The sequence below is a fragment of the Motacilla alba genome, chromosome 2 (genome assembly GCF_015832195.1).
Source record: "Motacilla alba alba isolate MOTALB_02 chromosome 2, Motacilla_alba_V1.0_pri, whole genome shotgun sequence".
Taxonomy (NCBI): Eukaryota; Metazoa; Chordata; class Aves; order Passeriformes; family Motacillidae; genus Motacilla; species Motacilla alba.
The window spans coordinates 114,597,695-114,624,400 of record NC_052017.1 but is presented as its reverse complement, the minus strand read 5'-3'; the positions used below and the strand labels follow the sequence as shown (position 1 = coordinate 114,624,400).

The 26,706-nt window shown below is 35.9% G+C and overlaps 1 long non-coding RNA gene across 2 annotated transcripts; it reads right to left on the bottom strand.

The window, feature by feature from the left end:
• Positions 1-3,234: 3,234 nt before the first annotated feature.
• LOC119698010 lies at positions 3,235-19,943 on the bottom strand. 2 transcript variants are annotated; one of them, XR_005256027.1, is made up of 4 exons: positions 19,520-19,943; positions 12,967-13,155; positions 10,630-11,632; positions 3,235-10,237 (listed from the first exon to the last, which is right to left on the bottom strand). It is a non-coding gene; the product is annotated as an uncharacterized LOC119698010 (long non-coding RNA). The 2 variants fall into 2 exon arrangements; XR_005256025.1 differs by having other exon boundaries at positions 3,235-11,632.
• Between the last annotated feature and the right edge of the window lie 6,763 nt (positions 19,944-26,706).

Genomic DNA, 26,706 nt, shown 5'->3' with positions numbered 1-26,706 from the left:
CCGATTTCTCTGAATTGGGCTTATTACAATAAATATAGATGCACAACATGATTATTTATGGGAAGAAAACAGACAAAAGAGGTTGAGTTGCTGGTACCTAAAACCTCATTTTCTGAGCTTCTCCCCTTGAGGCCCTTTTCATTTGTTGCACCATTGTATTCTCATTGTTGCTCAATGATACAAGCCTAAGCTGTTCATCAATTTACCCACTCCCCCAATCTCTTTCTCTCTCATGTGTGCTTCCTCTCTCTTCCCATGTTAATAGTTCCCCTGAAATCCTATCACTTTGCTGGAGGATTGATGTAAGTCTCCAGCAATTAACATAATTACAAGCCTGATTATCTTCTAATTGCATTATGAGTATTTGGTTATTCACTACACAAATTAGAGAAAATTAAAGAGGAGCAAGATCCTGTGGTGTGGGCGGTATGCTTTCTAAACTGTTATGATCATCTGAATGCTGTGAGATAACAAGAAGGTGAACATGTTTTATATTCCTATTGGCTCACAGTTCTTCTTGTCATTGTGCAATTTCTTTTTCTTCTTTCCACTATGTTTTCTGTTACTGAAAGATGCAGTCTTACTTCATTTGTTTGGGCGAGTTTACTGATATCATACAATAAACTACAGTAAATGCCATATTTTTCTATATAGATTTGGCAGAATAAAATGGTAGAAATTCAAATAAAAGACACTCAGATTATAGGCTTCTCTACAACCAAGAAGCATCAATAATTCAAATACATAATTAAGGGATACTCTTTGTGGTGACAGCGGAACATAAAAATAAAAACCATCAAGAATTGCACATTATTGCCTGTCTCTTCTTGAGTTTTTGAGGTTATTGAATTATTAGTTAAATAACCAGGGATAAATTCAAATAGTAAGTAATTGCTAGAGGGCAGTTTTAAGCCTGAATTAGACTTTGATGCAGCATAACCAATATAGGACAAAAGTCACTTTACTGTCACCAAGGCCAGCAATGAAAAGGTGCTCTTGAAATGAACAGAGTGGAATTTCATGACGGGAAAATTAAGTAACTGGATATATTTTAAAATTATATTTTAAAAAGAAAATGGAGTTTGACCAAAACATGGAGAGAAAAACTTATGACAAGGAAAGGGAGCAGGCTTACAGAAAACATTGTTGCTTTTGCAGTTTTTTGGGTCGAAGATTGTGAATGCTGCTGGAAAAACAGCCATCTCATGCCTCATGCAGGACTAACCACCCTGTTGCACACAAAAAAACCAGTGAACCAGTGAGATAGGAGGTAAACCAGCTGAACTCCCCTAAGCAGTGCTTTGAACACCATGTGCTGACTTCCACCCTAAGTAACTGCCAACTTTTCTTGTGTTTTGGGATAACTCGCTACCTGTCTGGTTATGAAATACTGCTAATGTTCTTCATCTTACAGATGTGTTGTCAATATAAATTAACTTGGCAATGTTCAAAACTGGTGTCCCTGAATGAATTTACAGGATAATTCACATATTAGTGATCTAATATCAGTGACTATAACTTTGTCTTATGAACGAAGGGACCTGTAGTACCCTCTTGGGCAGAACATTCCCAGATGCGAATGGCATCCAGACACAAGGGAAGAAATGGATGGCATTTGCTTATTTCAAAAGTGTCAGCACACAGTCTTTGGTCAAGAATTTTGCCTTCTGATCTGGAAACTGTATAGCGTAGAACTCAAATGCATGACCTAAGGCTTTGTAGCTGTGAAGTGTTCACTATGAAAGCACATTTCTTTTCACATAATTTCCTTGAATGTACCTGCATTCAACTGCATTCCCCTCTGGGTTTGGCTGGACAATTAGGACCTAATGAACATAACTTTCTCAGCCAAGCAAAGTGTACACTGCAAAACTCACTGTTTGCATGTAAACGGGAAATTTTAACTTTGATCTCTTCCCTTTATCTCCTTACATATCACCATGTGATTTGCTGTCCAGACTATTCCCAAAGACCTTTTATCAAAAAAAATCACTAATAACACTCCCTGTCTGCAAACATCTTCTATTGCTTAGACAGAAGTTGCAAAACTAGAAGCATGGATCCTAAATAGGGCCACAATCCTGCAAGCAGGTCTCACTGACTTATTTGATCTGTCCTATTCTAACTTCTCTATTCATACCTCCTTAGGATGGGAAGGAAAAGAATGCCATTTTTCCACATTCTTTAGGACATAAAAGTATGTCTTTCTTTGTAGAGCTCTTAAAGTCCTTACCTTCTGGACATTTACTGATGAAATGAAGCTGGCCAATATTATAACATCAATCTAAGACAAATTTAAAGGAGAAAAGAGAACAATCTTAATCATCTATCACTCTATGATGGTCATTAAAAAAAATCTCACAACAACAGAAGAATTTTCTTATAAACAGATGTATGCATATTTTCATTTGATGCTGCCAAGTGTATACAGAAAACTCTGGGAACCAATCACCATGTGTTTAATTTGATCCATCCAGACAGAAAATAAAGAGAGAAGCCACACACTATATGAATCCTTAACAGGATAATTTTAAAGTATTTTCAAGTTGGTTTAAAATAGATTCAACATTATACTGAATTTTTTCAAGTACATTAAATTTCATGTAACTTTTAAAATCTCTATAACTTTAATAGCTGTAGACAGTGGGCCAAATTCAGCTTTAATGTAAAACACGCTGAATTTAATGAAAAGCTTCATTGAATTTACTGGCAATTTGCCCAGTTTCCACAGAATTCAGTTTTGCACCGTCTTTCACGTTCCTCCCACTGCTTCTCAAAGCTGTCATATGTATGTAGTCTAGAAGTTTTCAGAAGTCCAGGACTGGCAGTGAAAGTGGATTTAATAGTCTAATATCAAAGGGCCCATGGAGAAAAGCCACCCTGCAATTTTGCCACAGAAAGTAAACAACAGATCACCATTTTCACTGCTGCCTTTATAAAAGGCCATTTTTAAAATTCTACAAATACTTTGCTCTGAATGGCATCCCTGAAATTTAAACTGAAGCCTGGGCTCCCAAGTGAAACAAAGAATTAGAAGGAAATAAATGAGAATTTTTTTTTTCCTTTTGCACTTGACAGTCCCACTTTTACAAGAAATTCTGAGCATCTGATTATGGACAGAAAACACAAGCATTTCCTTGAAGAAATCCTGTGCAGTACATAAATAAAACTTCCACAACAGAGTGAAACAGAGACCAAATAAATTGTTCGTATATGTTCTTTACATGTTATGCAAGTAATTTCTAGGAGGCAATATTCATGACAGGATAGTCTAGAGCCATTTCAGATTTTTTTAAAACAGAAAGCAGGACTTGACTTAGAAGGCAGACAGTAATACCATGCTACAGCTATCCTCAAATTTGAAGTGTTATCTTCCTTTTTGATGTAAAACTCCGCCACTACAGTGAAAAGAAAACAAAATATTGTTTCCTTGCTTCATTACTTTAGTAAGAAGGATTGACGACATGCTTAGCTGGCAGGAAAAAATAATTTATTTCACTGTCACCTTATTTGTTCACCTGCTGCAAGGTAAATAAAAGCTAAGTCACTTTTTATTTATTTAGCTTTTGCAAGACACCCATACTGAAATAGCTGGCATTATCTATTATATACAACCACTCTATAATACTGATCACATAAAATAAAAACAATGTGAGACCATCTATAACTCTTAACTTCACTCTTAACAGTTAATATTTGGTGAATGCCTTATTTTTTTCAGTGACAATTTTTCCAATTTATAATGTGTTTTGAAAATAACAGCAATTTAACCTATTTCATGTCCAATATGTTCCAGGAAAGTAAACGGTCCACATGCAGCACTTTCCAGTGTCTGGCTTTTATCTGTTATCACAGACCTATTAGTATTAATTAGTAAAATCACTTTGTCATAACACTACAATAAAAAACTTAACCAATAAATATATTTGAAAATGCAATTAAAAGCTGATTCCCATGTTAATTTCTCAGAGAAATTTCCCACTAAGGTGTGGATGAAAGCAGAGAAAGTGAGTTGGGATTGTACAGAGATTACTATGCATTAGCGTAAAGCGTATCTTTTCCTGTGAAGTGAAGAATGTTATAAGCTCTACACTCAAAATGAGAGTATAAATTTGACTCAACAAAGCAGCCTGCTTGCAGGAACTTGCTTCACTCTCTCATTTCATAGCAAAAATAAAATGCTTTTTTATCCTGCCTTTGCAAATAGAGTCAAACATTTTAAATAAAGTAAAATGTTCTATCAAGGGGACAAGCAAAGAAATTATGTTTCAGGAGATTGCCTGATAGTGAAATGAATGCAGGGTAAGAAGGTAATATGGCAAACTCATCCAAGGCCATAGAAGTAAATATAGTGGCTTCATTTTTTTTCTCTTTCATGTTGTCTTCAGCCCATGCAGCCCTGAACTCTTCATTGTCACTTTGGTGAATTAGCAATTGGCTTTGACATTCAGCTGCCTGCTGCATGGGTGGACCTGCCAGAGCTGACACAGTGGAGTGTGCTTTTCCAGAAGTCTAGAAAATACTGAATTCGTACTCAGCCATAACAAGACGTTGTCACTGTCTCCACAGATTACAAACATGGGCAACATTCTGGTATGCACTGCTACTTCCTTTACCATAAAAAACGAGGTTGCTTACTGTTGCAGTGTTTACCTATTGAAATACTGCTACTTCAAGAATGCATGAATATCTTTCAAGTTTCCTTTTTTTTTTTAACTTTCAAACCCTTGTTACTTTCAATTTTATCAGAACTCTGATTTTGGAAATATGCAAAAGTTTTCTGAGAACATGAACATCATTTCCTCTCCTTGAGTTCCCCTGTTGCTATGCTAGAACCGGTCTGATGCTCCACCTTTCAAATGGTCAGTTACATGTTTAAAATGATGGGAACACATTTGGTGGGGGAAACTGAAACTACCAGCAAGAGGGAGGGCATTCACTTGAGTGGAAAATCCAGGTTCAAGTCTCTTATGTAAAAAAAGACAGAAGAACAAACTGACCTTTGTTCCCTCTTGGTTCACAGACATCCATTGGCTGGTTGTCTATGTTAGGTTTTATTCAGGCTTAACCAGAAAATCCTTCCTGAAACTCAAGTTTTGCTGAAATTGGTATGTTTCTGGTAAAAGAAAAAAGCCTTCTCATTTCAGCTAACCAACATTTTCACTGAGAGTCTGACACAGTTCTCATGGTAAAAAGGTACTTTAAAATTTTTATTATGATTCAGTAGTGCTATATTTATGTACAGTACATTACATTCTGGGTTTACTTAATCTCAGACGATATAACAGTAATATATGGAACAGTTACGCACAGTGGGAAGACTTTATGTATACATTTGATATATTAACCTGCTATTGTTGTATGCTTATGGAACAGCAATGTAGAAATATGTGTTAAAAAAAGTGTTAAAATACTGTAACACTTGATCTTTGATGATATTATTATGCTAATAGATCACATTTTTTTGTCTTCTGAAGACATTTTTCCTTTCCACTGAAAAAAATCACCACGTCCCATTATTTTTTCAATATTGTTTTATACGCATTTGCCAATAGCAAATTCTTAATTTTCCATAAAATTCTGGGGCCAAAAAGGCAAGGTATGTTCTGTGGTAGACTTGACATCATACTAGACCACACTTACGTGTGCACTGTGAAGAAATATGAGCATCCTCAGCTTCTACCAGCCATGTTTGAATGCTGGCTTTGCTATATTTTGCAGCTCTGGACCAGCAGCCATGATTTTGGTCTATGCTTTCAAGCTAAACCAAAAATGTAGAAAGCTGTCTCCAATGTTTCTGTTGGATAAGTATATAAGCTTGCTTTCAACATTTTTTAAGAAACACTGGATTTTATTATACCATAGTTCTGGACTTGCTGTGGTCTTTCGGGCTAACAGTAAAGGACAAAAATAGACAAATTAAGAGGTAGTTGAAAATATTTTGGCAGCAGGTCCTTGCACAGGAGACCAGGGACTTAAAGTGAGAATTTGATGTTTTCCTCACACTCATAATGTCTTTTTTTTGTCAGGAGCTGAAAATCTAGTTAGCTGTCTCCAGAGCAGTTCTCTTGGAGCACATTTACAGAAACCACCAATGAGCTAATCACAGCTGGGAAATAATATCCTGGCACCCACATTTTATCTCAGGACTGCAGCAGGTGGCAGTCACTGTTGTGCCATAATTTTCCTCTATTTTCTAGAAAGGTTGTTTCTCCAGCAATCTGTGCAGAATTCAACTTTAGCATCAGTAGTTCTGAGTGGAAATGCATTTTTCTCTGTTCACTACTATTACCAAGAAACTTCCTATAGACTCCAAAATGCATCTTGCATTAATGCTCATTCTGAACCACTCATTCTAAACCACTTCAGGAATCTTATTTGTCCACATTTTCCTCATCTCCAGCATCTGGTTGAAATGCAAGAGAAAGCCTGGACAAAGAACTAAGAACACCTCTAATTTTTTTTAAAGTTATTTTAACATAAAGCATGGCTGCAAGTTTTTTTGTAAGTTTAATTTTTCTGCCTTCATTTGTTTTCATGCTGTTTACAGCTTCTTTTTGGGTACTTTTGTTGATTTTTGTCACCTTAGTTGAGGATGTTTAGAGCTGCTGAAACCCTGCAGGAAAGGCTTATGTAACTGTGGTGGACTCTTTACAGCTTGGTGAAGGAAGCATAAATATTTCTCACTTGTGAGATTCCGTTTTTCCATTCCACCACTTCAGTGGACAAACTTTCTTACTGTGACACACTTGATAGATGTTGCAAGAGATTAGATCAGGCTCATGAAGGTTAGGGATACGAGAAGCAAATGCCAAGCTTATGCGGGCATATCAAATGAAAGACCATGCTGTACTCACGCTGTTTGCTGGAATCTACTACTACCCTCCATGGGTTATTTTCAGAGATAAAGGGGAAGTGTGTTCCAGTACAGGAATTCTTAAAAACTAAATTTAATATCCAGAAATTTCTTTTCTGTATTTTGAAATTAGCCAGCAAACTTTCTGTCTTACTAACTAGACCAGTATTTTTTTAAACGGCACCAGTTTGCTTCACTTTCAAATTTACTTATGGAGCATTACCTAGTGCAACTGCTCCAGTACATTTAGGTCCCTGTTCACTATATTTTCTTTCAAGCTATTTTGATAAATGGACATGCTGACGTTTCCTAACCACAGTAGATGATTTTACAGAACATCTTTGAGGTACAGACCAACAATTTTCACATATGGTAAAGTTCAAGTGAAAAACACTGCATATAATTTGTTTATTCTTTGGAGAACACAACTTAGTGGAACTCTGGACTACAAAAATAAAATGTTATTTGGAAAAACAAGTCACTAGCTCAACTTTACCTACCCCATTGTGGTAAAACACATCCTTCAACAAGAACAAAAACCTCAGGCATTTAGGATTACTGACAAAAGCCAGTGATAATGACTTCCATGTATTTCTTTTTTTCCCCCTCTAAATCTCAAGACAATTTTAAAACTGTATTGCTGCTTTCTTCTAGGTACTGTAGTCCTAAGGGAAACTTTATATTATAATTGAAAAAAAAAAACAGAAAGGTGAAATGTACCCTCCACCATCATACACTCATTTTTATGTCTTTCCACCAAATATAAGTCAATTTTCATCACACTGACTAAATTCACTTGAGTCCATATTTCATTCAGATAACTTTAGAGCATCTCTCTCTTTTCTCCTCTCCCCCAAAATTCAGTTTGTCACTATAATGTTTGTCACAGGGCTTTATTTTTAAACCCCACAATTTTGCCTCATCTACCATAGTAATATGCCTGAAAAAAATCACACTAGTATTTTAATAATTAATAATAAATTAATCATATTATTATACTATCACTGCTGATCATCCACTTTAACTTGTCAGAAAAAGAATTGCTGTAATGAAATAGTGACTACAAACAAGGCTTTATGACATGGCATAGACACCAATTTATCTAGAAGAAATGGCATTGGAGGGCATCTTGTGTCTTTCCCATTTCATTTGAGATAACCATGATGATTTTGTTAGCACAAGACCTTAGAGTCCTTAAATGGCTACTGGTCCATTACATTTGGAAGCACTTCTCTAAATAGGATATGAAATCATTTTTTACAGAGACACTAATGGGGAGCAAACAGTGACAGCTGAACTTAACGCTGCTCAACATTTAAATTTAGCTGAGGAATTTCCATCCTAAATTCAGAAAATATCTTCTTAAAGATAAACACTGAAATATATTGAAGATACATATTATACATGAACTATTTTATTATTAACCTTGTCTGACATCTAGTAAACACTTCAGAAAAGCTCTTTTGGTCTCTACTTCATTGATTTTAATGGAAACCAGACACCCATTCTATAAAGTACATATAGAAGGCCATATACCACAATGCAAGTAATTTGGCATACGTCCATAAGTCTTGAAAGGAGAGGCACTTAGAAGTGTGAAAGTGAATTGCTTTGCAATCTGCAGTGTGGTAATATAGCTGTCAACCATATTTCATGTTGTGCAGGACTATGGATAGAAAGCATCTCTGAAAGACATGATTTTTAACTAGCAGAAACTCAATGACTGACATCCAAATACAGTCCTGTGAAGAAGTGCAGTGAAGAAGGCTACCTTTCATAGAATGTGAGGAACTTACCTAAAATTTGGTTGAAATATGAAAAAATCCTTCTACAGAGTGTGCACACAAAGAAAAAGATCAGTGTACTTGCATACAGCCCGAAATGTGAAAGTTGGTGGTTTTGGAATGGAGGGTCTGTGACTCCCTAAAAAGTTTCAATTCCTTCTGAGTTTGCACCCTTGAGTTTTACTTTGGGTTATGGGGTGAAAAAACTATACTCAAAACAATACCTATCAACCTACCAAGATGCTCCTTTCTTCAAGATGAAATCACTAAAAACCACCAAGTCTTGGCAGCATTTCTACCTGAAATTGTCTGTTCTATGAGATTCTCTGGCTATTTAGCTTCACTGAAAAGTTTAAAAATTGTGGCATATCTAATCTGAGTTCTAGTTTTGTACCAGATCATGAATACAGGAAAATCTCTACTTGCTTCTGCTTTCATTATGAAAGTTTCCCCACTCTTTATACATGGCCATCTAAATCAGATAGTAATGCTGAATTAAGGCATTACAGTAATCTGTAATGTGTTAATTCATTTGTAAGGCACCTACATTCATCTAAAAAAAAAGACTAATTTGACTTCTGTAGCAAAATAACATGATTTATGTGAAAACCTTCATTTTCTTGTACAACTGGTTATCTCACTTTCAACTACTCTTTGATGTGTTACGTGTTCTGAGCAAGACATCAGATTTCTCTATGGTGCAGTTTCTGCCTATTCTGTAATATCAGGATAGCATTTACTTACCTCTGTAAAAATGCATAGACAATTTCAGACAAATGACTTAAATACAATTATTACTTTGTGTTCTAACCACTGTATAAGCCAGATATATAGGAAAAGGGTATAGTGTTCACAGAACAGGCATTTTAAAATGAAACAGGTTTTAAGCATTCAGATTCTGGAATGAGGGGAGGTTTTGAGTTATATACCCAGTAATATTGCATTGAATCCAATATTGCTGCATAGATGGAAGTAATCTTTAAAAACATCTTCACCTCTAGAAGCCTTAGAATATAGTAACCAGTCCAAATTAGTCCAATTCAGGATGTAATGCAAATAACTTTCCTCAAGAAATGATAAAGAAAATACTCCTGCACATTTGGTGTTCTTTAGCTTCTACCACACACTTCGTGTATGTTTCATTTTATATCTCCCTGCTTTTCAGAACTCAATTATAATTTAAAAAAAAAAAAAAAAAGTTTCAAATTGCTAAGAAGGAAACCAATGCATTTGATAGTGGATAAAGCCAGGGTCAGTGTCTGATTCGCTGGCGCTTTCCCAGGCACGAGACATGTTTTCCCCTGGGGTCATCAGGTCCAGGCAAGCTGCATTCTCTCTGCCAGGCACTTTGTAATGTGCAATGAACAGTGTCATTTATTTTCATTTCCTCATACTTAATTGCATGCTTCTTGCTTCCAATATTAAGTCAGAAGGCAGGTGGTAGAAGCAGTAAACTAAACTACTACTAGCTGTCGGAGTTACAGACCATGCTACTCTCCTTTTGAAACAACCCAATTGTTTACAATTCAGCAGAAACTGCTGAACTGGAAAAACATTTGCTTCCATTGCACATTCAATAGAGATTTTTTCTTTTATTCTGAAAAAAAGAAAACCAAAAAATGCTTAGCAAACACACGCTACTTAAATTTATCAACACTTTTATCACGGTAATAGGAAGAAATATATAAAGTTACTGGTTTTAGTAAATGTATCAAAAATATTTTAAGGGGTAGACGGATGCCTGCTTTAGCCAAATAACATATCAGTAATGATACTTCTGGAATTAATTAAATCAGTAGTAAGCTAGTTAAAAAATTAATGATCATGCCTGAATATAGAAAGAAGACATTAATTAGGTATGCAAAATTTACAGTTATTGTATTTGGAATTAAATTATTTCATTCATTGCAGGAGCTAGCATGTATTTAATTTTCACCTCTTATAATCAGCAAAATAAATTTTTATCAAAGACCTCACTACAGAACTTACTTAACTTCACCTTCATGATGCACCTGGACTTTATTTCTGATGTATTTTACAGACGGGTATTTCACCTAGATTTAGAGAGGTTTAGATCAAGTCAGATTTAGTGGCATATTTATGTCACTTATTGCATTCATAAGTAGCACTTTATAAGGTACAAGAACTTTTTCAAGTAGTAACTTTTGCAACAGATTTGTGTTATTGTTGAAATAATCTGCTGAAACAGATATTGAAATCACTCCATATTGCTGTTAAAAATGACATAGGGGAAAAACTAGGGTAACAATAAATATACATATGATCCTTAAAAAGATATTATATTATTATTTTACTTGTTATTTATATTTATTTTATTTATTAATTATGTTATTTATTAGATTCAAAATCCTTAAAAATATTTATCATTCCAGTGACTACACAAGTGTTTTTATAAGAAAGGAGGTGCCAGCTATTCCTTCTGAAATTATCTAATAATGCTAAATCATAAATACAGGATTTCTACAAATATTTGCTTATTTGCATAATAATAGAAGTGTTAGTGACATAACCAGCAAAAATGTACTATATCAGAACATGCTCTCCATTTTAGTTCAAAAGTTTTTTATGTACATATCCTTCTATGCTAATTAATAACTCAAAGAGTATACAATTTCCTGTTTATCATAAACATAGTGCTGTTCACTTTCTGTAATACCCTACTAAAAGATTACTGATGCTGTTATCACAGGATAACATATTTCAGCTACAAGAAATACAAACACAGCCAAGTTCAGGCTCAACCCAGCTAAATTTTTCATGCAAGGTTCTACATGGAAGACTTTAAACCTTGGCATTACACCCTCTTGAAGTCAGTGGAGCTCTGAGCTAACGAAGGATTGCCTTGCTTGCCCAATAAAATGGAATTGTGGAGCTTCATATCACGAGGAATGAGAGATCCCACTTAGAAACAGAAGCAACATCACAGCAGGCACACTTTATTAAAGCAAAATCCATTGCTAAACTCTCATGTCTGAAAAAGAGATATAAGCAGGTGGACAAAAATTAAGTTACATTTTTAATTTTTCCCACTACCAACAAATCTTGACTTAATTTGTTTATTTTTATAAAAAAATCTTTTTCTTCATAGAATCTTAAGGTGCATCCAGACCATCCTAAACAAACTGAATATCCAATTATTGGGAAATGAGTGGGCAAAAGTTTAATATTTTGAAAGCTACTGGACTGTCTAAAACATCAAATTTTGATTTTCTTGTATTATGTAACTTTTAATATATTTAATTTTATTTTATTTTGGTGAAAGGTTTGCAGACATAGTTTCTCAAAGTACTCAGGAACCTCATTAAGGTCCAAAGCACTCATATTCCATTGAAATCAATGGAAGTTAAACATCTTCTGAAAATCCCAATCCGCCTTTTTTCTTTCCATTCCTTCGCATTAAAATATCTTAGGAAATATGATCTTCAAGGCCAGAGTTTTAACCTTATTAAAATACTTATTTCCTAAGTGGCAAGCTAATTTTTCTCCCTTACAATCAGTGCTGAAGGACCAAGAAAACTTGAGGTGGGGTGAGCAATTTGGAGTTGGCCACCACTTTCCATATCCAATTGGAAAAATTCAGGGTGACCCCCTTTTTGTCCCTTACCAGGGGAACCTGAAATTCGGTGAGATGCATCAGAGCTTACAGACTAAAAATAATTTCTTTTGGATGCATTTTCAAAAAATGGAAGATCTTTTCCCTATCACTCTGACCAATGTTTTTTGCTCCACCTCCCAGCTCCTATCTTGTGATCTGTACTTTATGACAAATTAAACACAAACCCAGGAAGAAAACCCAAGGCGGAATCCCAACTGAATATAAGGAAAGCTTTTAAATTCTGAAGAAGAAAGGGATTAAGATGTTTCTCTGCCCGCAGGATTCTCTATTGCCAAGTCTTGGTAACAGTACTTTTGAATGATTTTGCATTACCAAAATCCACCCACATGATGAAGAATGAGCATAAGTAGCAATTTCAGTCTTTCCCTACTCCAGTAATGCACTGTATAATAACAAATTTTAGAATATAAAAGCATTCATTTTTTTTTAGTTGGGGGGGGGGTTGGGGTATGAGGAAGAGGGAAGGAGAGGGGACAGGACAATTTACAATTTAATAGAATTCCTGGCATCCAGCTTAGCTAGCAAAATTTCTTAACAAGTCCTGGGGAGACCTAGTTATGGTACATGACAGAAATTACCTAGGAAAGTCAGTGCACTCGGGAGAAACTGAAAATATCAAAGGGAAGGGACTATTAAAAGCCTTTAATCTACACAGTTATGTTGCATTTAGCATGCATAGGAGAACAGACCTCCATCCACTGTGTCGGAACCCAGAATGTGGTGTTTGGTCTCACCCCCAAAGAGTCACAACATGCAGTCTTATTATAAGCACTGTTTTCATAATCCAAAGGGGTAGGAGTCTTTCCTCACACCTCACACTTCACACAGTCTTTCCTCCCAAAGACAGCCAGGTGCAGAAGTATTTTCCAGCTCTTGTCCTGCCAAAAAATTTCATTCGGAGAGATGGAGAAAGATGATAGCAAGGTGAGTGACATGGATTACAGCCTGCAGCAGGAGAGACCCAGGATCTATCACTTGATTAAAAAAATAAAAAAATAAACTTTTCAAAATTAAAAGCCTGATACCCAAAAGGTAACTAAATCTCCCTTTCTGTAAGAGAAGGACATAGTTACTAAGCCCTTAGCAGTCCCTTATCCCGGCAAAATCAGGAAACCATTAGTTGGGAAACTTTCTGAAGTGGGAATGCTGGAGGGCGAAATTTCCACACATATAATTGATAGACCACTAACAGCTACCAGTTAAGTGATATAGGTTAGTTGGGGAAAAGAATACTTACTTTGAGAATTCCAGTAGAGTTTGAATGTAAAAGACTATACTGCTCTGCATGGTTATTGCATCGTTAATGCATTTGCACTTCTCCTGGCACTATCCAAAAAAGACATGTCTCTGTACTGCAGACATTGATAACTCAGGATAAAAATGCTCCTGGCCTTATCCTGCAGCTGATCTGGGGTATTTTGAAATTAGGCAAGATAAGCCTTCACAGTACTAAGCATAAAAGTCTGTCTGCAGAGTCCAGCCTGACATGCTTTTGGAAATTAAGGGTGTTTCCCAAAGGACTGCACTGTTTGTATCTTTAAAGTCAATCAAAAGTGTTGATTTTTGCAGACTCAAGACCAAAGTCCTCACTGAAAAAAATCATGCCATTTAGAAAAAGTATGTTCCTCCAAAGATACATCTATCAGACTTCAGCCAAGAAGACTGCTGAACATAACTAACGACACTAACAGTGACATGTTGACCTGCCTTCCACACAGACTGGTTAGTACTAATAGAACCAAACCATTAAAAAAAAAAAAAGGTGCAAAATCCACTTCCTTATAATTTTGGGGACTCAGTCCATATTCTTTTGACTGCCATTGTGATACTGCATTTGGAAGCATCCAGAAGTGTTTGAGGGCTGGCTGTAACTAAAAGTGTCTTGAACTTTAAAAGAGACATCTAGCATTTATGCACAGAAATGCCTTCCCATGTTTCCATTTAAAGATTTTAAGAACATCCAGTTTGTAATCTTGCAGATCACTCATTCACAGGTCATGTCTACGTACCTACAAATTTCCAAGCTGCAATGTTTGTTTTTTGTCTGTCCAGATGAATACCCCAAAAATACCACTTACCCTTTGACATGATAAATGACCCTGTAGGGATTTTATTGCTGAGATGCAAAACTCTGGAGAGTCATGCAATCATGCAATCTAATTAGTCTTTTAGATGGCGAAACATCATTCAAGGGAAAGATACTTTACAAATAATGTTATCAGGATTGTCTTTTCCCTACCTCTTCTCTAAATTGTCTCCATAGACATAGATGTACACAAATACACTGCCATACACTATCTGAACGACTGTCCTGGATAAGATCAATTCTGCTTAGACAGACCATTGTTTTTGCTGAATTTCATTTAGAAAGGCTTTTTGAGTTGTAGACAGAATCTTAACAGAGTACACATTGATGAGTACATGTTGAAAATGCAGAGAAAAATATTTTTAAGTTCTGTCATTCCCTATACTCCATTTCAATTTCATTTTTTATGAAGGCATTTGAAAGCAGGGGAGAATCTAATTTGAACCTTTATTTTTCTTTTAGTTTTATCGTGTCTAAATTATAAAAGGCAGATCCAAATTCTTTGGGTACTACAATTTAATTTACCTCCAAAGATGCATTTTTTTGCTTTTTGCTGTATAGTTGCTCACAGATGAAATTGTTCAGTTATAATGAAAACACACTTACTGCATTCCAAATGCTTACACAAGAATGCATTTGGGGAATAAAGTTTCCTTTTATTTAAAGTTATCTGCAAGGAAAAATATTGGTAAAATACACCACTCTTGAGTTTTCAGAAAAAGTTAGGCAGAGTTAAAAAACATATATTTCAGGTGACTATTCTATTGAGCTCAAATGTGAGTAACTCTAGTGTAATACTGATGTCTAATTTTGCTATCATTTCTGCTCAGGATTTTCCCCTCCCATCTTATGGAAGTTTACAAGACTACCATGCAGTTTCATTAGAGGGCTGGATATGTTAACTCACCCCTAAATTTCTTACCCTTGCCCCTAGCAAATGGATTGCAAATTAGATAAAGTAACTACTTTTTTCAGACTGTGATACAGAACACGTTTCAAGCCATTCACTCATTAGAAAAAAGTATGACTTTCTTGAGCTGCATTATCAGAGCCAAATGTTTCATAAACTACAAAATTACATATTTATTCGGTTTGGGTACTTAATTCTTAAATTTCCTCATTCATTCATGCCTAACAGTAAAACTAGGTTATTGCCTGCTCAGTCAGAAGCAACAAATTGAAAAATGATTACACTGTAGCAAAGTCACAAAATTCTTAAATCTTGATACACCTTCCAAAACTTTACCATGAATTTCTCAATTTTCTTTTTTCTTTATCCCCCCTAAACCCTTTTCTCAGTATTGCAAGCTCATTTACTAGAAATATATGTGTGCTGAATGGAAGCAACCACTTATTGTTTATCAACACCTTTGTAGCTAAATTATACTGAGGGTAAGTATACTTATTAAAACACATCTATTGAACAAAATTTGGATTAAGTAGTTTTCTGTAATCTTTAAAGTTATATAACTACAAAAGATAATGTTAGTAAATGAAACATATACTTGGCTAATTAATGCACGCAATTAAAAGTACATAATTGTCCTTTCATTCCCATTTAGGTCTCTATTCAAAAAAAGCACTTTAAAGTATCCCGCTCTTTAATGTGCCTACTGTACTTCTTTAGGCATATGACCAACCAAATAGTTAAGGATGCACTTAGGCATGTGTTTAAGAGGTCTGCTGAAACCAGATGTTAGTGTACAAGAGCATGCAAAAGAGAGCACTCATCCCCCTTGGATTGAAGAACCTATTAAAATTCTTATGAATCAAAAAGAAGCACAGTAAAACAGAGTAAATGTTCATCCCAACTGAAAGGAAAAGCAGGAAATGCTATCAGAGGCTGACAGAACCTGCTGTTTCTATCACTAAGTCCAAAGAATTAAATCAAAGTAAGGAGTAAACACAGAAATTCACAGCACTTGCTGCACAACCATCTTCAGAGTTTCTTGAAATCAGTGTTTAAGATCTTCCTAAGTGAAGAGGACAGAAAAAGCTGTCATTACACTAGCTGTTATCACAACTAACCTCTACATAATTAAAGCCTTTTTTCATATTCACTTTGTTATTTAGAAGACTGTCTGCTTAGTAAACTCATAATGTAGCATAGACTGTTTGTTCATAGTTTTGCTTTTTTCATTACCACAACACCATAGCAACCCAAACACCAAATATTTATTTTCTTTCTCAAACACTGCAAGTTATTTTATGAAAAATTTTATGCAAATCAGGCAATACGTTGACTCATTCTGTTTGTCTCTCTTGCATGTATCTCTAAGGCACCTATCACCATGGTGCCTAAGTGCTGTGGCACTGTAGTTATTTGCCAGCTTTCTTGTATCATAAGTGGTGTCATCATTTTTGTCCACTTTTATATAGCCTTTTTATAGAAACTCAGAAAAAGTATTAGCTAGGACAGAACAGTCATGGATTAAATGCAAAGAGATGCTTTCTGTAGCAATAAACAGAAATCAGTAGTAAAATTATTCATCCTGTTTCCTTTAGTCTTCATTATTCTGAAAATACAGTAGCTACTAGTAGAAGGTGCTCTTTTGATAAAAGCTTCTCCGATTTCAAAAATCCTGGACTCAAAATCACTTGCATTCTACAGCTGCCCACACAACACTACACTGCCCTAACAATTTTTTGTAGTACATAATTCAACTTATTTCCCTCCTTAGAACTCATTCAGAGGGCATCATCCCCTAAAACATACTGTGATCATTTTAGCTCCAGACCAATGTCATCCTACAAACAAGCTATGTTATTGTGAGACCCAGGCTGTGTAAACAATCCTGCAGAGCTTCCATGCTACTACAAAACAGACGAGGGACGAGAAACAGTGACATTTGCAAAGATACACCTTCTGCTGATGGTAAAAATTAAGTATATTTTCCCCCTCCTCCTCCTTTAATAGCAATCAAATGGAGAGCACAGGAAACTGCAAATAAACTTTATATTTGAAAAAAAACTGACACGGGCCAAAACATTGTGATGGTGTATTTGGATCAACTTAAAATAGAATGATTTTTCTCCCGAAATATTGCATGGGAAAAAGTATAACAAGAAAGAAGTGACATGGAAAATTGCTAAAGCTGAAGAACATTACGAAGAAAAAAAAGCAGCATTTTTTCTAACAGCTCTGAGATTACATGAGAAAGAGAGAAAGGATGTGGAGGAGGGGGAAAGGGATGGAGAGGTAAGACAAGGGAACATGAAGCAGACTGAAAACAGAATAGAAATAATTGTTATGGAAAGACTAAAGAAATTAAGAGAGAGCACAAAATCAACAGAGGCACATTCAAGACTTTAAATATTCTGTAGAATAGGTTTTCCATAAAAAACTTAAATGTAATTGGACTGTTCATCATTTATAAAACTGGATTTTTTTGTAGTTCATCTTGCCACAGGCCACAACTCTCTTACCTACAGCATGTTTTACTCTGTGGAATTTATCTTAATCTCTGCAATTACACATTGAAAGATATCATAAGATATAATTTTTTAGCCAATGTTTATTTTAAAACCTTTTTTTTAACCATTGTTAAGATAGGGTTATTACTGGAAGGCAAGCACCTCCAGAACAGAAAAATGCCTCACTTTTTAGTTGTTCTCAAGGATGGCAACAAAGTTTGACAGCTGAAATTTGGGGAAGCAAAAAGAGCTTGAAATACTACATTAATAAAGCATATTTTATCTTTCCTAATGGAACATATACAGGGGCATTGTAAAAATAAAATAATCTATTCTAACTTTAATATCCAGATACTTCATTGATCATGATGCTTTATCACCAATGAAATGTACTGCATTTTTAGCACATCCAAACTCATATGAAAGTGATGATTTATATATATATATACAGCACCTTACATCTTCAAAGAGTTTGTAAATAGCAGCACCTTCATTCTCATCCTATTTCACTAATGCAAAATGTAAGACTTGACATCAGAAATACGTAAAACAAGAAAATTTAGATTTTTTTCAAAGTACAACTGATATTAGAGAGATCTAAAATTTCCACTGATATATGAGAAACTCTGCCTAGATAAAAACTAGGTCTCTGTGAATTTCCACTCTGTGGAGGTGGGCACAGGCATGAAACCTCATCCTTTGCAGAAAATAAATTATCAGCATCATTTCTTTTCAGTATTACAAACTTTTTTGTTGACTGAATGTTCACAACCTCTGCCTTCCAAGCTATCAAGTAATATCATTGATCAGATAGAAATGAATCAGTCAAACCTGTTCAGCTTATAACTGACCCCTTTTCTATGTTCTAGAAAAGAGTGGTTATATTTCTCTCTAGCCTATAGCTATACATACAGCCATATTGCTAAGGCATTGCTTAAAATCCTGCCACATCACACAGTTTTATATGACTGCATATGCTATATTTCAATACATTTTTGAAATTACTTAACTTGATGTATCTTCTTGCAGCTGGCCTACTGAATTTCAAGTTTGGTAGCACAGCCAGCTGCTATGAGAGTTCAACTCTTTTGTACAAGTGACTGATAACTCAGTGACTGCTGTTAAATTCCTGGACAGATTAAATGAACCTCACCTCCCCCTAGATCTGAAATCTCTTCAAGCTGTTTTTTTAAAGCCACATAACAAGTGTTTTGTCCTGACATTACTGTTCCACTTTTTCTTCCCTGTCTTAAAGGAATTTTCGTTCTCCTAGTTCTCATGGGATATTGTGTTAAAATTCAGGAACCTGACCTTAGGTTGCATTGAATATTCCCATTGACTTCAGGCCATAAAAAAGGAAAACTGTGAAAAAGAGTTATATTCTGTCAGGAAGAATATGGCTCCAAATGCTGGAATCATCCTGACAGCTCTATTTCAGAAGTTAGCCAAGGAGAAAGAAGGGCCAGATCTCTTGAAAATTACATACACATACCTCACACACATGTATACACATACAAAGCATAAAGGAGAATAGAAAAGAGAACCTGGAAAGAAACCCTGCCAATTTATCAAGTGGCAAATGAATTATCCCCAAGACTTTCATAGAAGCAGCAGCTACCCCATTTAAAGGTGAAATTTTATTTCAATTTCAGCTGCAGCATAATTTCAGATCCATCCATCCATGTTTTGCCCACTCCCCCTCCTTTCCTCTCACAGTCCCGCTGCTCCCTTCCCAAACTCACATGCTGAGTAACTTCGAGGCGTCACTTCTTCTCCAGTACCACAGGTTTCATGGGCCTGTCTAGGTAAGAATTGCAGGAAGAAGGATTGGATTGCTTAAAAAAAACCCAAAAAAACAGGTTAGTAAAAAATTTATTTCAATAAGTTTTCCTCCCAGTTGAAGCTTACGAATTGTGCGTCCCTTTTTGATAATTTTTGGTGTGTTTCAGAGTACTTTCAACCTCTCCCCACCAAGGAACATTTTAAAGAAAACTAGTGGAGTTATATGGAAAAAATTGGAAAACTGGGTCTATGTGAGGTGTCTAGCTCTTACTATTGCTCCACTCAATATCTACTATTTATTTTTCCTGCATGATGGCTCTCCTTCAAGCTCTCTGGAAATTGCACCACACAGAAAGCTAAAAAAAAAAAAAAAAAAAAAAAAAAAAAAAAAAAAAAGCATTGGAATTTTCCAGTGTTTGGTCTTCCCTAATACCAGAAGCACATTTCACCTCTGAGTTTAGCAAGCAGACTCTTAGGTGCTGTTTCATTATTGGCTTAAGCTACCCTAAGTATGGAGTGTGCCAAGAGGCAGGCCCACTCACCACCTCCCTTCCCCCCCTCTCCTCAGACCTAGGTAAATACTCCTCTCGTTTCATCATCAGTTCTCATGCTGCCTCAGAGTCAGCCAGATCAAAAATACAAAATGATCCACCTGAGATCTGAGCCACACACTAATTTTCAGATGGTTCCTGACACAGCTGACCTTGAAGCCAGAAGTAGGCTCATTCTAGCTAGGGAGACAGCAGAATATGCAGCTGGAGTAGGAAGGAAAAGAGAACTGTACCACCATCTTCAGCAACAGCACAGATTTAAATTTGCTGAAGCCTACTGCAAAACCACAGCTTTGTTATGTTAGGAACAACTCCCAAATGAACCAAACTGTACAAAAGAAAAAAGCAGACCTTGACCCTTGATTTTAGTGTTCAAGGAAGACAAGAAAATACAGAGATTCCCCTGAATCAGAAATGCCAGATGGCAGAGAGGCATACTTGAGTATGTTTCCAAAGCAGAACCAGTAATAACACCCTACACCTGGATGCTGTGCCTGCACTAACTCCTGAGTGACAAGCAGTGCTAGTAATTATGGGAGTATATCCCTTAAACTGTGTGTGAAAACATATGTACCTTAACAAATTTATTTCCAGTAGGTTAAGGGACAAATTGTCTGGCCTTTTTGGGTGTGCATGGAGAGCATTTTGAGAAGCTGATGGAAGACACACAATAATACCCATGGGCTGTAGTCCCAGTTTTCAGCAGCAGTGATCCCATGAGACCGATTGTATTAACACTGCTGGCTTATGCCTTTTGGTGCCCAGTCAGCTCAAGTTTACTGCACTCCAATGTTTGAGCTGAAATGTTAGGAAGCTGCATTTATTAACAATTTGAATAACCACTGCAGCACATTCAAATGTAAGAAATGCGTTTATACCACCTAAGACGGCAAAAGTCTAGGGACACAAACCTGGTCCAGCCTGATTTTGTTGCCTTAAATTGTGCCAGTGGGGTATTTTGCTTCTGGGGCACGGGGAAAGCAATTAACTACCCTTGTGAAATTCAATGCCACAAGAATACCTTAGTTTGATGCACAACTATCCAGAGAACCTGAAATGCTGCAGAAATGCTTCCATTTTTAACAGCTGACAACAGCAACTCTAAGTATTCCATTTATATTTCTGCTATGATACTTCAGAAGATCTTATCCTGGAACACTTGTGTCGGGTGACTAATTACATAAGAATTGCTCATTTTTGTCCTTTCTACCACAGGAGTATGTTCACAAAGTTAGTCCTTTATCTGTGACACACTTCTGAAAGAGAAAAACAAAAAAGACAGAAGCCTGGGGATTGGATTAGTTTCTTCCAAGACATTTAATTGCTATTACAGCCAGAAATATGTAATACACTATAATATAATCTTCTTTTTGAGAGTAAAACTTGAGTTAAATACTAGCACAAATTCCACGTGATAGCGAAGTAATCTCAGGAGTTTCAAAAAACAGAAGATGGCAAGCTAGACTTACACTGGTTATTTGTGGTTTGCTTTATAAATTTTGGGCACAGAATCAAACTTTAACATTTTACATAGAAAGCCAGAATCTTTCTAAAAAATCTTTTACAAATCAGCAAGACTGGAAACAATTTGACAGAAGACTTACTGTGCATGCTCTTTCAGCCATTTCACTAGAAACTCATTTTAGCTTTCTCTGAGGAAGAGATAAACCACAGCTAAGAGACAGTTATTAAATCTTCTTTATACATTCTGCATGAAATATATTAAACTAAAAAAATACTATATTCAAGTAAGGTTAAGGGTCTGACTTAAACCGACAAAGACATGGAAATTCAGAAATATTGTGTCTTCCTACCCCTTACTCTCTTCAGTGTGGCTATGTATTGTAGCAAAAATGACTTGTGCTCAGGTTCCTTAAACCTCTTCTTTATGTGACATTTCTCCTTAAAGGTACTTTCTATTTTAAGGTTATTTCAGTTCGCATTTTCTTTGTGGGTTGAATTCTGCCCTGGACAGTCTGGGAAGTTTTATTGTTTGTTTGTTTGTTGGTTTTTTTATAATTTCATTTTTAAAAAAATGATTACAGAAACACAGATGTGAGAAAAATGAAGCAAAAGTATGCATGTATTAGTCTTGGCAACCGGATATTCTTACTTTTATTTTTCAACACATACCTAACAAATCATGCTCATGAGAGACAGGCAGGCAGATGTAGGACATGCATGACTCTTAGCAAGTGCAAGCACATGCTTCAGCTCTCTCCCTGCCCCCCAAGCAGCTCCACTTAAACATATGTAAATACCTATTACATATTTCTCCAGCAAACTAAGTAGGAACCTTGCAGTTGACACTGCAAGACTCTGTACCACAAAATGTCTTGGGGCCTTCTTCCATGATGGACTTTTTCCCCTTTTCCTGAATACAACAACGACCAGTGGAGGTCACACTTTATTCAAAAGAAAGAAAGATGCTTTCAGATCCTCCTTCCAGGGGGCTGTCAGCCTTGAAACCACCTCCTACACTGTGGTACAGTAGTTTAGGCCTGCTGACCTCTTGGGCAAATTGCAAATGGTGTCTTCTCAAGATAACTTCAAAGCAGGGAAATTCCACTGCGAGGAGGGGGAGGGTATCTTAGGAGGATGGTGGGGTTTTTTTTCCTGTAAAAGAGTCTGAGGTTCTTTTCATTCTCTTTTATTTCAAATTATTCTTTGTTTTTACTTAATTATTGTCCGTGTATCATGCAGTCAGGCAACTGTCTCCACGCAGCTACTATAAATCTATATGTGTTCAACAAATTCTTAGAAACTTGATAATTTCAAAAGTAGCCTGGGAGTTCCCCTCCACATGTTTCATAGATTCTGATAAACATGTATATTTAATTCTGTTATACTTACACATGCTACTGAAGAGTCCATTTTCAAAGATGAACAGCTAACACAGACGATTCATTCCCTTCAAGTGGTACTTCTGCCAACTGATAAAAAAAAGGACAATGGCCATTCCAACAAGAAAACAGTGCTGATTACACTCTGGTAGCCAGAGTAAAGGGAGATGATTTGGAGGATGTCCACAAACATTAATCTTTGCGGTCTGACTGTGATAAAAGTAAACCATTCAAAATCCTCAAACAAATAATCCTCAACAAAATAGTACAAGACTATAAAATAATACCAGTGATGTAGATTTATCTTAAGATACCATAAAACAAGACACAGGGGATTGAGAGAAATTCCTTAAACAGATAATACTTGACAGTAGTAGACAATCTCTGTTAAAGAGTGAGAGAAACAGAAAGCAGTAGCCTTGACCCAGAAAAGGTATTTTTGCCTTATACAGCATAAAAGACAGACATTCAAGAAAAGCTCATCCATGAGAAATGGTGATCTCCTATTGCTGCCAAGGTCAGTCAGACCTGTTGTGATATGTTCTGTAAATGCTGACTCTATCACTTACAGTTTTCCAAGGACTTCCTTAACACCCAGAGCTTTTTTATTTTTATTGTGGAACAGAGTTATAACATGAAACTGTCAAACTAGAAGGCCCAGAAAAGGAAGACAGAGAGTTTTTATTAGACTTAAGAGTCACAGCTCCATTGAGTAAAAGACCCCATAACCGTTATAAGGAAGGGGATCGGAAGTTCCTAGAGATCCACCAGAAAAATGCCAAAATCTCAGCAAGGAAGGAAATTTTGCTCTCAAGTAAGCAGTCCCAACAGTTTATCATGCCCCTTAAAAACTGACTGCAGAAGACATGAGGATGGCATATGCGCTTCAGCCTATCAAGTGTGAATGGGATGGGATTTATTTGCTACAACAGGAAGCTCTAATGGAAACTCCCAACATATTTTTACTATACCTCAATCACAACCTTTTGCACTTGAAATGCCAACTGCGCCCATTGTGTGGTGCTTTTCTGGCAGCAATCATAAATCTCAAAGGGAAGAAAATAAACTCAAGCAAGTCATTTTACTTCCTCTAGTTAAAAAAATTAAAATGAGATAATAGATAAACTGTAATACCTTCTAGCCCTAAAAATATTTTTTTTCACTCTGTGAACTTTACTATACTTATGTGCATTCAGAGAGAATAGAGTTTGGACCCCTCTCTCTATTAACATCTAAAATTCTGAGTTTGAATAAACTACTAATTAAACCCAGGTAAAAGAATGTACTTAGACTACTTTTTTGCCCCACTGCTTTGGGGTGGGAGCCTCCTGTTGAAACACCTACCTTGCCTGGAGGTTTAAGAAACATCCCTCCCTTCACAGAGATCTTGTGAATATAAACAAAAATGAAAATTTTCTCTAGCAAAAGACATCTGAAACAGAAAAGAAGAGGTTTTAAGTAAGCCTGTAATGATCCCTTCATGTCAGGGGAGCTCATGCAGGGGCAATTCAGCTCTGTTTGGGGGTTTATCAAATAGGACAATGATGACATCATTGTTCTGAATCGAAAACTGATTAATCACCTGCTTGGCATATGTCTTGCAGATGAGACTTCCCTGTTGAATGCTATGGATTAACTCGTGATACAGACGCTTCCTCTGCTTGTGACCAGTCCTCTGTTCAGTCTTTTCTTTCTCCTGACTACTCAGCTGACATATTAATATGTACATTTGTAAAATACCGGCAAATACAGATGGGTATTTTTAATGGTACTAACTATGAATACAGATTTGTTCTCAAGACATCTGTATATGCTGTAGTCTCCAGATAACATTTATACAACTTATATGATTCCTCAATTTTTGGAGGAGAAACCACAATGCCTTTAGATAGCTTTTAAAATGCCAAATAAATTGTTGAAAACATAACTTTCCTTTAAAAAAATCTAAGTTTCTGAAGTCCAACTCAGGCCTCCAGTACACTTCAGAAAAAAACAGCATGAAACCAAAAATTCCTGATTCCTTATACTTCTGGATGTTTCATGACTGATCTAACAAGATTAGTGGAAGAGTGGAAAATTGGCAACCTAAGCAGTTGAGTATATTTTGCAATTGAGAACTAGCATACATCACACTGTGATGTATTTTTGAGCCTTCCTTCCTTCACATCATGTGGACAGTGTAGCTCGTATAAAAACCTTGACAAGACAGAAAATACAGGAAGAGAATAAAAGGAACTTCATGTTTCTCTTTGGTTCTCTGACCATTAGAAATAATCTAAAGCCCAATAAAATGTTTTCTTTTGAGACTGGCCTATCTTCCCCATGTCTGTAAGGCCACATTTAATTTGGTAACTTGAATTGAACCAGCTGGCAGTGTCTTTGAGACATATGGGAATGGATCAAAGCTGCAAACATGCAAGGTGAATGTTACACATTTTTATACTTCTTTCATGGTAATTTAAGTTCTTGATTCTCTGAGATATTTTGTGCTTAATTCCTACTGTGGGCAATGGCAGATGAGTTGTAAGAATCTTTTCTGAGATGCAAAACACAGTTCGGCTTCAACCCATGTGTCAATTCCTCCTCCAGTGTTAAATTGTCTGTGTATCATTTTTTTGGACTAAGAAGATATGGCAATACTCAGGTTTTCTCTCTGCTTTGTAGCAAAGGGAAGTCAGGGGCTTTCTTTAACTTTCTTTAACTTCTTAATCTTTAAGAAGTAATTTGTACTTCCTTATAGAGAACAATTTATTTTCATACAAGTGTGATAATTTAAGGCCCATCACTTTCACCACAAACAAATTAAAAAGGACAGGAGCAATAGCTAAAATAATAAAATAGCTAGCTCTTTCATTACACATTTGATAAAACTTTGTTTGACACATTATCAGGTAGCCTTACAAACTGTTTAAATACTCTGAAATATATATTACACCTATTAAGTTTTTATACCTTTATTGAAGATCTCTTTTTTTTCACATTGATTTATGCTCACTTATAAATGTACACACAGAATGTCAACACTCAAAATGAATGAATTTCTTAAAGAATTTTAGTTCATTCTGATGAAACAACCAGATTAATTACATTGTTTAAAATATTCTGCAATCTTAATATATTATCGTTTGCATCTTCCCATATCCAAGTGTCATATCCAGTTTAAGAACACAAAACAGGACATCCAAAAGCGACAGACCCTTTGTCCTATTATTATTTAATTAACTACTATCTAGAAATGGATGAGCATTGACCTTTGTTATGAAAGGTAAACAGTCCTGTGAGTTAGTCAGTAAATCAAAAATTTCAGCAGGAGGGATTTTCTTAGCAAAATCTTGCTGATTTCCTTTTAGCTTATCTGTTCCTCCTGGCTACCAAAATACAGTGCACAAAGCAAGAAGCAAAATGATTTTCAAATCCAACTCTTTAAAAAAAAAAATGCAGCAGAAAACTTCTTTATAGAAGAGTTAGCCTCATGAAGAGATTCTTGTGGTGCCTAGCCTACGTTTAATAAATACTAAGCCATCATCACAGTCTCACATTTCCTTCTTTCTAGGAAGACCAGGAAGTCTGCTCTTTGTAATAGATTATCAGATATCTAGTGCTCCCAAATACAACTGGGTATATACGTGTGAGATTTAAACAAAAAGATGTTGGACTTCTGATTTTTTTAAACTAAAATACTTTATTTCTCTTTGGCTGAGAACATTAGTTACATCTGCTGATCTCCCCCTAACACACTAGACAGACCAGCTG